The following is a 14,956-nucleotide window of genomic DNA, read 5'->3' on the forward strand; positions in this document are numbered from 1 at the left end:
GGCGCGTTCAGTAACTGGAATATTTTCGGTATAAAAAGTCGTAATTTCAAACTGCGAATACGTGCAGAGAGCCAGAATTTGGCACCAAAATAAGGCTCAAGCGTCAAATTTGGGATGTTTGGGATAATTTCAAAACTGCAAGGTGGGTTTAGGCAAACTGTGACCCATCGCCTCTCTCAGTAATTGGCATATTTTCGGTATAAAATTCGTAATTTTAAACTGCGAATACATGCAGAGAGCCAGAATTTGGTTCCTTAATCTGGTCCAAGCATCGAATTTGGGATTTTTGGGATATTTGGAAAACTGCTGGGAGGGTTTGGGCAAAATGTGATCCATCGCCGCTTTCAGTATTTGGCATTTTTTCTGTATAAAAAGTCGTAATTTCAAACTGCGAATACGTGCAGAAAGCCAGAATTGGGCTCGAAAATATTGTTCAAGAGTCGAATTTGGGATGTTTGTGATATTTTGAAAACTGCAGGGAGGGTTTGGGCAAAATGTGACTCATCGGGATGTTCAGTAATTGGCATATTTTGGTATAAAAAGTCGTAATTTCAAACTGCGAATACGTGCAAAGAGCCAGAATTTGGCTACAAAATATGGTTCAAGCGTCGAATTTGGGATGTTTGTGATATTTTTAAAACTGCAGGGAGGGTTTGGGCAAAATGTGACCCATCGCTGATCCCAGGAATTGGCATATATTCGGTATAAAAAGTCGTAATTTCAAACTGCGAATACGTGCAGAGAGCCAGAATTTGGCTCCAAAATATGGCTCAAGCGTCGAATTTGGGATGTTCAAGATATTTTTAAAACTGCAAAGGGGGGTTTGGGCAAAATGTGGCCCATCGCTGCTTTCAGTAATTGGCATATTTTGGTATAAAAAGTAGTAATTTCAAATTGCGAATACATGCAGAGAGCCAGAATTTGGCTCCTTAATATGGCCCAAGCGTCGAATTTGGCATGTTTAGGTTATTTTGAAAACTGCAGGGTGAATTTAGGCAAAATGTGATCGATCGCTGATCCCAGTATTAGGCATATATTCCGTATAAAAAGTCTTAATTTCAAACTGCGAATACGCGAAGAGAGCCAGAATTTAACTACAAAATATGGTTCAAGAGTCGAATTTGGGATATTTGGGATATTTTCAAAACTGCCTGGCAGGTTTGGGCAAACTGTGACATATCGCTGCTCTCAGTAATTGGCATATTTTCGGTATAAAATTCGTAATTTCAACCAGCGAAAACGTGCCGAGAGCCAGAATTTTGCTCCAAAATATGGCTCAAGCGTTGAATTTTGGACGTTTGGGATATTTAAAAAACTGCAGGGAGGGTTTGGGCAAAACGTGATCCATCGCCGCTTTCAGTAATTGGCATTTTTTCTGTATAAAAAGTCGTAATTTGAAACTGCGAATACGTGCAGAGAGCCAGAATTTGGCTCCAAATTATGGTTCAAGCGTCAAATTTGGGATGTTTGGGATATTTTTAAAACTGCAGGGAGGGTTTGTCCAAAATGTGACCCATCGCTGATCCCAGTAATTGGCATATATTCGGTATAAAAAGTCGTATTTTCAAGCTGCGAATACGTGCAGAGAGCCAGAATTTGGCTCCAAATTATTGTTCAAGCGTCAAATTTGGGATGTTCGTGACATTTTTAAAATTGTAGGGAGGGTTTAGGAAAAAGAAAACCCATCGCTGATCCCAGTAATTGGCATATATTCGGTACAAAAAGTCGTAATTTCATACTGCGAATACGTGCAGAGAGCGAGAATTTTGCTCCAAAATATTGCTCAAGCGTCAAATTTGGGATGTTTGGGATATTTTAAAAACTGCAGGGTGGGTTTGGGCAATATGTGACTCATCGGCGCGTTCAGTAATTGGCATATTTTCGGTATAAAAAGTCGTAATTTCCAACTGCGAATACGTGCAGAGAGCCAGAATTTGGCTCGAAAATATGGCTCAAGAGTCGAATTTCGGATGTTTGAGATATTTTCAAAACTGCTGGGTGAATTTGAGCAAACTGTGACCCATCGCCGCTCTCAGTAATTGGCATATTTTCGTTATAAAATTCGTAATTTCAAACTGCGAAAACGTGCAGAGAGCCAGAAATTGGCTCCAAAATATTCTTCATGGGTCGAATTTGGGATGTTTGGGATATTTTTAAAACTGCAGGATGGGTTTGGGCAAACTGTGTCCTATCGCCGCTCTCAGTAATTGGCATATTTTCGGTATAAAATTCGTAATTTCAAACTGCGAAAACGTGCCGAGAGCCTGAATTTGGCTCCAAAATATGGCTCAAGCTTTGAATTTGGGATGTTTGGGATATTTTGAAAACTGGAGAGAGGGTTTGAGCAAAATGTGATCCATCACCGCTTTCAGTAATTGGCATTTTTTCTGTATAAAAAGTCTTAATTTAAAACTGCGAATACGGGCAGAGAGCTAGAATTTGGCTCCAAAATATGGTTCAACAGTCGAATTTGGGATGTTTGTGATATTTTTAAAACTGCAGGGAGAGTTTTGGCAAAATGTGACCCATCGCTGATCCCAATAATTGGCATATATTAGGTAAAAAAAGTCATAATTTCAAACTGCGAATACGTGAAGAGAGCGAGAATTTTGCTCCAAAATATGGTTCAAGTGTCGAATTTGGGATGTTTGAGATATTTTAAAAACTGCAGGGAGGACTTGGGCAAAATGTGACTCATCGGCGCGCTCAGTAATTGGCATATTTTCGGTATAAAAATTCGTAATTTAAAAAAGCGAATACGTGCAGAGAGCCTGAACTTGGCTCCAAAATATGGCTCTAGAGTCGAATTTGGGATGTTTGGGATATTTTCAAAAGTGCAGGGAGGGTTTGGGCAAAATGTGACCCATCGCTGATCCCAGGAATTGGCATTGGGATTTGGGATCCCAATTGGAATTGGGATATTTTGAAAACTGCAGAGAGGGTTTGGGCAAACTGTGATCCATCGCCGCTTTCAGTAATTGGCATTTTTTCTGTATAAAAAGTCGTAATATCAAACTGCGAATACGTGCAGAGAACCGGAATTTGGCTCTAAAATATGGTTCAAGCGTCGAATTTGGAATGTTTGTGATATTTTTAAAACTGCAGGGAGGGTTTGGGCAAAATGTGACCCATCGCTGATCTAAGTAATTGGCATACATTCAGTATAAAAAGTCGTAATTTCAAACTGCGAATACATGCAGAGAGCCAGAATTTGGCTCCAAAATATTGCTCAATAGTCGAATTTGGGATGTTTGGGGTATTTTGAAAACTGCAGGGAGGGCTTGGGCAAAATGTTACTCATCGGGGCGTTAAGAATTGGCATATTTTCGTATTAAAAGTTGTAATTTCAAACTGCGAATACGTGCAAAGAGCCAGAATTTGGCTACAAAATATGGTTCAAGCGTCGAATTTGGGATGTTTGTGATATTTTTAAAACTGCAGGGAGGGTTTGGGCAAAATGTGACCCATCGCTGATCCCAGGAATTGGCATATATTCGGTATAAAAAGTCGTAATTTCAAACTGCGAATACGTGCAGAGAGCCAGAGTTTGGTTCCAAAATATGGCTCAAGCGTCGAATTTGGAATGTTCGGGATATTTTTAAAACTGCAGGGGGGGTTTGGGCAAAATGTGGCCCATCGCTGCTTTCAGTATTTGGCATATTTTCGGTATAAAAATTAGTAATTTCAAACTGCGAATCCGTGCAGAGAGCCAGAATTTGGCTCCAAAATATGGTTCAAAGGTCAAATTTGGGATGTTTGGGATATTTTGAAAACTGCAGGGAGAACTTGGGCAAAATGTGACTCATCTGCGCGTTCAGTAATTGGCATATTTCCGTTATAAAAATTCGTAATTTCAAACTGCGAATACGTGCAGAGAGCCAGAACTTGGCTCCAAAATATGGCTCAAGCGTCGAATTTGGCATGTTTTGGATATTTTCAAAACTGCAGGGTGGGTTTAGACAAACTGTGACCCATCGCCGCTCTCAGTATTTGGCATATTTTCGGTATGAAATTCGTAATTTCAAATTGCGAATACATGCAGAGAGCCAGAATTTGGCTCCTTAATATGGCTCAAGCGTCGAATTTGGCATGTTTAGGTTATTTTGAAAACTGCCGGGTGGGTTTAGGCAAAATGTGATCCATCCCTGATCCCAGTATTTGGCATATATTTCGTATAAAAAGTCTTAATTTCAAACTGCGAATACGCGAAGAGAGCCAGAATTTAACTACAAAATATGGTTCAAGAGTCGAATTTGGGATATTTGGGATATTTTCAAAACTGCCGGTCAGGTTTGGGCAAACTGTGAAATATCGCTGCTCTCAGTAATTGGCATATTTTCGGTATGAAATTCGTAATTTCAAATTGCGAATACATGCAGAGAGCCAGAATTTTGCTCCAAAATATGGCTCAAGCGTTGAATTTTGGACGTTTGGGATATTTAGAAAACTGCAGGGAGGGTTTGGGCAAAACGTGATCCATCGCCGCTTTCAGTAATTGGCATATATTCGGTATAAAAAGTCGTAATTTTAAGCTGCGAATACGTGCAGAGAGCCAGAATTTGGCTCCAAATTATTGTTCAAGCGTCAAATTTGGGATGTTCGTGATATTTTTAAAATTGTAGGGAGGGTTTGGGAAAAAGAAAACCCATCGCTGATCCCAGTAATTGGCATATATTCGGTACAAAAAGTCGTAATTTCAAACTGCGAATACGTGCAGAGAGCGAGAATTTTGCTCCAAAATATTGCTCAAGCGTCAAATTTGGGATGTTTGGGATATTTTAAAAACTGCAGGGTGAATTTGGGCAAACTGTGACTCTTCAGCACGTTCAGTAATTGGCATATTTTCGGAATAAAAATTCGTAATTTCCAACTGCGAATACGTGCAGAGAGCCAGAATCTGGCTCCAAAATATGGCTCAAGAGTCGAATTTCGGATGTTTAAGATATTTTCAAAACTGCAGGGTGAATTTGAGCAAACTGTGACCCATCGCCGCTCTCAGTAATTGGCATATTTTCGGTATAAAATTCGTAATTTCAAACTGCGAAAACGTGCCGAGAGCCTGAATTTGGCTCCAAAATATGGCTCAAGCGTCGAATTTGGGACGTTTGGGATATTTTCAAAACTCCAGGGAGGGCTTGGGCAAAATGTGATCCATCGCCGCTTTCAGTAACTGGCATATTTTCAGTATAAAAAGTCGTAATCTCATACTGCGAATACGTGCAGAGAGCCAGAAATTGGCTCCAAAATATTCCTCATGGGTCGTATTTGGGATGTTTGGGATATTTTGAAAACTGCAGAGTGGTTTGGGCAAAATGTGACCCATCGCCGCTCTCAGTAATTGGCATATTTTCAGTATAAAAATCGTAATTTCAAACTGGGAATACGTGCAGAGAGCCAGAATTTGGCTCCAAATAATGCTTTAATGGTCGAATTTGGGATGTTTTGGATATTTAGAAAATTGCAGGGGGGGTTTGGGCAAAATGTGACTCATCGCCTCTTTCAGTATTTGGCATATTTTTGGTATAAATTGTCGTAATTTCAAACTGCGAATACGTGCAGAGAGCCAGAATTTGGCTCCAAAATATGGCTCTAGAGTCGAATTTGGGATGTTTGGGATATTTTTAAAACTGCAGGATGGGTTTGGGCAAACTGTGTCCTATCGCCGCTCTCAGTAATTGGCATATTTTCGGTATAAAATTCGTAATTTAGAACTGCGAAAACGTGCCGAGAGCCAGAATTTGGCTCCAACATATGGCTCAAGCCTCGAATTTGGAATGTTTGGGATATTTTGAAAACTGGAGGGAGGGTTTGAGCAAAATGTGATCCATCACCGCTTTCAGTAATTGGCATTTTTTCTGTATAAAAAGTCGTAATTTAAACCTGCGAATACGTGCAGAGAGCTAGAATTTGGCTCCAAAATATGGTTGAAGAGTCGAATTTTGGATGTTTGTGATATTTTTAAAACTGCAGGGAGGGTTTTGGCAAAATGTGACCCATCGCTGATCCCAATAATTGGCATATATTAGGTAAAAAAATTCATTCTTTCAAACTGCGAATACGTGAAGAGAGCGAGAATTTTGCTCCAAAATATTGCTCAAGCGTCAAATTTGGGATGTTTGGGATATTTTGAAAACTGTAGGGAGGGTTTGGGCAAAATGTGACTCATCGGCGCGTTCAGTAATTGGCATATTTTGGTATAAAAATTTGTAATTTCAAACTGCGAATACGTGCAGAGATCCAGAATTTGGCTTCAAAATATGGTTCAAGTGTCGAATTTGGGATGTTTGAGATATTTTAAAAACTGCAGGGAGGACTTGGGCAAAATGTGACTCATCGGTGAGCTCAGTAATTGGCACATTTTTGGTATAAAAATTCGTAATTTAAAAAAGCGAATACGTGCAGAGAGCCTGAACTTGGCTCCAAAATATGGCTCTAGAGTCGAATTTGGGATGTTTGGGATATTTTCAAAAGGGCAGGGTGGGTTTGGGCAAACAGTGACCCATCGCTGCTTTCAGTAATTGGCATATTTTCGGTATAAAATTCGTAATTTCAAACTGCGAATACATGCCTGAAGTTTGGGTCACTGTTCGAAAATTTGGGATATAAATATCCCAAACATCCCAAGCGTGAAAATTTTATAATATATTATAAAATGTGCCAAAACATCGGCGCGTTCAGTATTTGGCATATTTTGGTATAAAAAGTCGTAATTTCAAACTGCGAATACGTGCAAAGAGCCAGAATTTGGCTACAAAATATGGTTCAAGCGTCGAATTTGGGATGTTTGTGATATTTTTATAACTGCAGGGAGGGTTTGGGCAAAATGTGACCCATCGCTGATCCCAGTAATTGGCATATATTCGGTATAAAAAGTCGTAATTTCAAACTGCGAATACGTGCAGAGAGCCAGAGTTTGATTCCAAAACATGGCTCAAGAGTCGAATTTGGGATGTTTGAGATATTTTCAAAACTACAGGGTGAATTTGGACAAACTGTGACCCATCGCCGCTCTCAGTAATTGGCATATTTTCGGTAAAAAATTCTTAATGTCAAACTGCGATAACGTGCCGAGAGCCAGAATTTGGCTCCTAAATATGGATCAAGCGTCGAATTTGGGACGTTTGGGATATTTTGAAAACTGCAGAGAGGTCTTGGTCAAAATGTGATTCATCGCTGCTTTCAGTAACTGGCATATTTTCGGTATAAAAAGTCGTAATTTCATACTGCGAATACTTGCAGAGCCAGAAATTGGCTCCAAAATATTGCTCAATAGTCGAATTTGGGATGTTTCTGATATTTTTTAAACTGCAGGGAGGGTTTGGGCAAAATGTGACCCATCGCTGATCCCAGTAATTGACATATATTCGGTATAAAAAGTCGTAATTTCAAACTGCGAATACGTGCAGAGAGCCAGAGTTTGGCTCCAAAATATGGCTCATTAGTCGAATTTGGGATGTTTGAGATATTTTCAAAACTGCAGGGTGAATTTGGGCAAACTGTGTCAGTAGATTATTTGGTGACAGATAGAGCCACCTATGTATGTAGATCAGATAAGAAAATCAGAAGCGGGGAGCCACATAGTGCCACTCCATATTAGGTCACCCAAGGTGTGGGTGGTAGAAGTCGAAAAAACAGTGAAGATAGGTATCTATTATGTGCCACTATGATCATGTTCATTTATACAGTAAAGTATGACAATATATTTAAGTAAAAATGAATTTATTTGTATAATAAACACTCGTGGGTGAGTGCCAGTTACGCCCCCACATTCCTTTATGGGGCAGGTGTAAAACAGGTTCCTCCCGGTGAGGGTGGTCGCCCGTACCCTTCCTCGCACCTAATGGCCTTGACTTTACCGTAACAGAGTTCCTCACCCAGCGGAGGTTGAGTGGGTCTTATATAGGGGTATTAAATTATAAATCTCCTCCAGGGGTTAAAAAAAATCAAAGAATTTATTAATGTTTTATTAGGTAAAAATCACAAATGATGTATAAGAAGTTAATTATGACCCCTATCCCTCTCCCCCCTCCACCTCCCCTTCCTCATCTGAGTAGAATTCTGACGTCTCCCCATCCGTGGTGAGTGGGGGGAGGTCTTGACCCCCTCCCCCCTCTCTTGGGGGAGTGGGGTGAGTTGGCTGGTTGCCTTTTGGACGACTTTCCTTCTGACTCTCATCTGAAGTGTTCTGGAAAGAGATGGGGAAAATAATTTATAGGGCTATATCTTTTATTTGAAAAATATTCTATTTCCTCTAAGAACAGTTAGTACATACCTCTCCCCCTGCAGGAGCGACCTTGTGTCCTCTACAGCAGGCATCATCAATTAGGGTACGTAACAGCATCTTGTTTGGGGCAGACCTTCCTCGTAGAATTACTACTCTACAAATGTGGACAGGTCCTAAGAATTGCACTGAAAAAAAAAGAAGAGGTAAAATAGAGGTTGAGCAAACTTTCTATTGTGGGAAAAAAAAAAAAATCTTTACCAGAAAGTGAGGGTAATACTAACCAGGCCCTTCAAGGACTTCAATCTTCCCTGCGTGTGTTTCTGGGGAGACGCCTTCCATTTGTAGGATAAGGGGGATGGGGGTCTTCTAGGGAGGTTGTGGGGTGAGAGGGGTTTTATATGGGGGTAATCTCCCTGTTAGGTGGGTTGCCTAGCTAACAAAAATATTCTCTACACCACCTATAAGAACCAACCCTTACTCCTCTACAAAATGTCCTAACACAGTGATGTTTCATAGGAAAATATCGTCTCGCATAAGCGAGGGCTCGTTTATCATTTAATTTTAAACTAACGCTTGAAAATACATTATGTAAGTAATGTACTGTTGAAGGCAACCCCAGGTGACTCACCCTATGGACGAACATTACGCAATACAGTCCACAAGCAAGGGTAAAATCACTCTGGAGTCTGTAGCACATTCCAAACACCTTTGTTATTGTGTTAGTTTTAATAAATCCTTGAAAATAATGTCCATAAGTAACCGCCGACATTGCATAACTATCGAAAAAAAACATTCGATGTTTAACTTTATCAACATAAATAGCTACCCAATGTCCCATAGTTAATCTGCTGTGTGATGGTAAAATATTAGTTATGAGAACAATAGGTTTTCTTGATGAGATATTTAAATGTTCTATTTCATCAGCATTATAACAACCTAGGTAGAGTGCTCGATCCCCTAGATTATTTTTTAAATTAATATTTATATCATTACAATTCATTATGTTTTTAAGCTCGCACGTCACACAGAACAGTTCTCTGTCCGTCGATGGATAGTACCCCGGTCGTTTCCCCAAACAGTAAAACCAGCCTGTTATATGTAACACCACCGCCAAACTCAAGCTCCATACGCAAGTTGCCAGATTTCTCCACAGGGAGGGAATCCTTTGTTTGAATGGTGGTTAAGTCAAAGGCGAATATCGATCTTCCCTTATTAAAAGTGTCATAGGCTAGAAGTGAATCACGCTCTAAGCCTAATGTCTTCAAAGTTTCGTAATAAAGGCGGGCATAATGATTGTCGAAATCACCACCAATTCGGTAAATTGCATTATTGTTCAAATACATGGCAATATTTTTCAGTTTTGCATTTTCAAAATATAATCCATTACCTTGGTGAAGGCCGGCGAAATAATTCATTGGCACAATTACCATGAATATCCTGTGAGGAATTACTTGCGCCCAAGGCTGATCAATTAAGAGACTAGTTTGATTCCCTGCTAGGACATATGTTTTAGAAATGGTTTTATTGAAAGTATAGCTTATGGGGTCGGGGGATGCTAACAGTGAGCTGTTTAAGGCTAGGTAAGCACTTGGGTAGGGGAACACACGTGTTACCCACAACTTAGCATAATCCATATGCAGCCGATACTTAGAGCCATCGTCCACACTTGTATTTAGCACCCAAGCATGTGGGGAGAGCTCCAATCTTAGGCGCACATCTATATTATCTAATATGTATTGGTCTAGGGTTGTTACGTCCAATAGTAGGGGAAAACACATTGACAATCCTTTACCTTTTAAATCGGTCATAAATTTTTTATCCTTGGCGGTTGCCCCAGTAAAAAATGTATTAGTAAATTCGTTAGGGATTACACCATCATCACTCCAGTCCCTACGAAAGGCTCCAATCCTCCCCAAGGAAGACATTTTTGATGGAGGCATGGAGGTAATTAATTTAATAAACGACCAATAATTAAAATTAGAATTTGTTTCAACTACCTGCTCTCCTAAAAACACCTGAACACCTTTAAACATGGTATTTGACAACCCATTAACAAATTCCACATGGTCATCCTCTTCCAATTTTGTGGTATCGTCATCTTTCGTTAAAGATACCTTAAAATCTATAACAATATTAGCTAAATCTAAGAAGGCGCCCTGGGTTCCGGGGATGCGGAATTCTAAGTAATTATCCCGCAAACGTTGATTAATAGGGAGGTTGACAGGTAGAATGTCTATTTGCTGTGTGGAGGCAATTGAACTCTCCACATTACGTATTCTGTTACTTCTAGGAAATTGGTCAATAATACTGGAAGTATAATATTCTACAGGGATTTTCAACCCAGCTCCACTAGCCTCCGCCATGATCTCCTCCGAAAGGTGAAGTATGACTGCTTACTGTAGTGAAAATACATCATTTTTATACCCAAGGGCTCGTTTACATTTATTATTTTTATTTTTTCTTCTCCTAGAGAGTCTTTTAATTTTCCCGCCTGCTACCAATTTCTTCCCCACAGTCTTAAGAGCATCAATACCGTGAGTTCTCAGAGCGCTCTTTACATCCCGTCTACCACTGGTTAAATCACCAAGAACATTTTTCCCAAAATCGATAGCAGTCGGCGTTACAGTTTTCATGAAAAATGGTATGGCTCGTCGAGCCAAGCCGGCTAAGGTCCCAAAAAAAACACCACCAGATCTGAGATAAGGCGCTTGGAATGTGCGTATGTCATTCATCGCTCCCCCCCTCACCCCGTATCTCCCAGAGAGGGGGGAGAAGATCTCCCCATACTCCTTCTGGGAGGGTGTGTGGAAAGGTACTCGCATCCCGACTCCTCTTCTTATAATAACCGATGATGTGGGTAAACACTTCTATATATATATATATATATATATATATATATATATATATATATATATATATATATATATATATATATATATATATATATATATATATATATATATATATATATATATATATATATATATATATATTTATATTTATATTGATTATATTGTTATACCTTAGGGCGGAGGTGTAAGACTACCGTAACCGACCTCCCATCTTCAAAACTAACCTTTCGCCCAAACTGATCTGTTATCTTAATGCTCACCTTCTCCAACGTGTTAGTATTTAATGTCTTGTACACTAGGGGATGAGCCCCTCTAGAATAAGAGTCATGATAATTGATTGCATCTAAGATATTTACAATTTGTCCCCCGTAACGATCCGGCTCGATGACGTCACTATAAATGAGTAAATAGTCACAACCCCCGTCATTGTCTGGGGGGAATGAGGCCACGATCTTTGAGGCTGCTGTAATGTCATCTGATTTTGCCTGATAAATGGTGTATTTGCGACTGCTGTCAAAACCAAGTACATTAGCTATTCTGTGTTTAAATTGAAGACTAAGAGAATATAAGGAACCAGTGCCTTCATTGTTAAGTGTGGAGGATAGTAATACTCGCTCTAAGGATTGATCATAGGTGAGGATTGGTTCTCTTTCTGAGAAGTATATTTTGAAATCACCTCGGAAGCTAAGCTTCATGTCGGTGATTATTTGTCGGCTAAGCTCACTCGTGATGAATGTGATGTTTCTGGATAATATGTTGGTTTTGGGGATGAAGGTGTAGATGAGATGTTCTGGGCTTTTAGAAAGAGTTCCTCGCTTAAAAGTAGCATAGACGTCTATACCAGACTCCCCCTCATCCTTGATGATAGCGTTAATTCGTCTGGGTAGGAGTATGTTGACTAAGGCCACTTCATGTTTAATGGAAGGGTTTAAATGTAGAGTGGGGATGGTGTTTGTAAATGCTGAACTTGTGTTGTTGTATATATCTTCTTGGTCGAGGCTAGTGAGGTATATGTAGTGTTCCTCGTCCATTGTTAAGTTATGTACTGACTGGGGTGGGAATAAAACATCATTACTTATATTTTATTTTATTAATCTACTAAGGAAATATTACTTTTAAAAGAACTACAACAGGGGGAACTACATTTTGTTCCCCCATAACAAATTACATATAAAGAGCAGCAGCTGTTGGTACTGCTGTCGTCCGCTGCTGCCGCTGCCGCTGCTGCTGGGGGAGCTGTTGGTACCACTGACACCGCTGCCACCGCTGACGGTACTGCTGCTGCTGCTGCTGCTGCTGCTGCTGCCACCGCTGGAACCGTTGTAGTTGGTGGTACTGCTGCCGCTACCGTTACCGCTGCCGGCGATGATGGTACTGTTGCTGCCGCTGTCACCGCCGGAACTGCTGTAGTTGGTGGTACCGTTGCCGCTACCATTACCGCTGACAACACTGTCACCATCGTCGGTGGACCTGCTACTGCTACCACCACCGAAGCTGTTGTAGATGGAGGTACTGCTGTTGCTGCTGCTGCTGCTGTTACTGACTGCGGTGGTGCTGGCACGTCTTCTTTGAGCGTTGATGGTTACAGCTTTCGTTGTTTTTTCGGTGATGAGGATAACAGGAATATTTCCTGTGACTCTCCATCGAGGATGGTGTCAATACGATGATTTGAGAGGGGGTCGAAGTCAATAGTGGTTTCGATCCGTCGTTTGGCCGTGCCAGATGTTGTGGGTGGGGGTGGAGCAGCGCTGGAGGTGGATGAGTACTCTTGTAGGTGTCTCTTCTTCCTGGGGGTGGGTGGTGGTGCTGGTGGTGTAGAACGAGAAGAGCTTCCTGGGGTGGTGGCACCCTCCCCCTCCACTGCATCTAGGGTGATAGTTTTACTATCACCCTCTCCCCTGGGATCATCATTCGGGAGGGGTACCATCGATGGGGTGACGGTAGAGGGACGTTTGAGGATTACCAGCTCCTTGTTATGCTTGCCCAGCTCAGCGTTGAGCGAAATGAGCATGGGCCCGACGTCCTTGTGCCAGTTGTCCATGCCATCACGGGAGGCCCCCAGGCCATGGGGTACCACCAACCGAAACATGGTTGGAGTTCTTACCATGAGATTGCCAACCTTTGTTAGGGCTGTTTTCAGCCAATATAGCCTATTCTTGGCAGTATCCAGGGTGACATTGGTGATGTAGTGGATGTCGGAGGAAGACTGCACTTGCTCCTGAGCTATAGGGTTGGACTCGAAGGGTGCTCCTGCACCGAAAGCGGAAATTAGCGCCACGATGGTGGGGCGGAAGAACAAGACTGGCTCTTCGACAATGTCTTGACCGTCGGAGGGTAGGGGAGCTATCTTCACTTCGATGTCACCCGGGGTAGACCGGTAACGTATTGTGGCCCTGTTGACACGAGTCAGTCCTTCACGTTCCACACGGGCATAGTTGTAACATTTCCAAATTACACTTGCCAGTCCATAGGGACGCACAACAGCAGCGGGTAAGTCATACACTATGACATCACCGACCCCAAAGGCGTGGGTGTCGGTGATGTCGCTGTCTATTGACTTAATGGACGATAAAGCCATGGCGGAGGGGCGGTTGAGAGGAACTGGGGAAGAGTCGTCGTCAACTATGGTGACCGAGGGTGACGGTGGAGGCCTTTAAATACACCTGTGTCCCCCACCTGGAGGGGGAGGAATGTATGGGGTGTGGGGTAGAGGCTGCCTTCCCTACCATAAAAGTCCATACACACTCCGTCCAGTCTCGAAGGCTGTAATCTGGTCTCGATGTTGGAAGGTTAATTTTTCCATTTGCCATATCTCCGTCTGGATTTCCTGGGATGAATATTCTTCATAACGTTTCACCGTCTCTCCAAATGACTTAAAAAACCGTTCTGGAGGGGCACTCAACACAAGACGGTCATAACAATCCCACAATGCATATATCAATCTACATTTGTGTTCGACATACTTGTAGTACCGCTGAGTAGCAACCAACTTCTTTAATAAGGGAGATTTGTCTTCTGGGGGTGTAGCTGGGGGAGGAGTGGGTCTAGAAGCTTGCTCCATGGTGGATATGCAACTGAATATGGTGGTCTTTAAGATGGCCTTCATATAGGTCTTCAATACGGCTCCCAATGGGGTCTCCTATGGATACCCCTCCCCCCTTTTAACTGTGATCTAGCGCGATAATTACGTATGAGGGTTGGGTCTATGCCAGCCACCCTCAGTAAAACCCTTACATCTTCCTTGTCACTTGCCCTAAATTGTCCCTTTGTGAAGGCTAGAGTTTTAATTATATCTAAAATATTTAAATTTTGTACAGGCTTTAATAAATTTCCGCGACTATCCCACATCACCTGTTGGCTGTTTTGTCCAAACATGTTCAATAATGCTTTGACATGAGGAATTTCCTCAATTTTAAAATTCACATTTATTAAGTTGTCCAGACTTGGATTTTGGGGTGTGATGGTGGCTTTATGTGGAGTGTGGCCAGCAACAATTACTTGCACTTCGGGCGGGAGGATGGAATGTCCCCTTTTTTTATTTATTTTTTTTTTAAAAGGCGATGGTCGCGCCGGGCAGCCCGCGTTTTTTTTTTTCTTTTTAAGGGTGGCGGCGGGCGACGGTCGCCGGGGGCCCCAATGTCATTTAAAGGGTGTGTGACCAGCCCCGCCCGTCTGGAGGTGCTACTACGGCAACACCGCCCACAGCCCGTTGTTGTCAGGTGGGAGGAAGGAGTGTCCTCTTCCCCCACCCCCCCATCACCCCTACCAGAGTCGCAGGTGGGTAGGTTATGGGCTCCTCCAATATTATTACTTGAGTTGGATTCGTTTTTTAAAGAGAAGGACATACTTTCACTACCATCACCTCCGGGGGAGGGCAGAC

The sequence above is a fragment of the Procambarus clarkii genome, chromosome 51 (assembly GCF_040958095.1).
Source record: "Procambarus clarkii isolate CNS0578487 chromosome 51, FALCON_Pclarkii_2.0, whole genome shotgun sequence".
Lineage (NCBI taxonomy): Eukaryota > Metazoa > Arthropoda > Malacostraca > Decapoda > Cambaridae > Procambarus > Procambarus clarkii.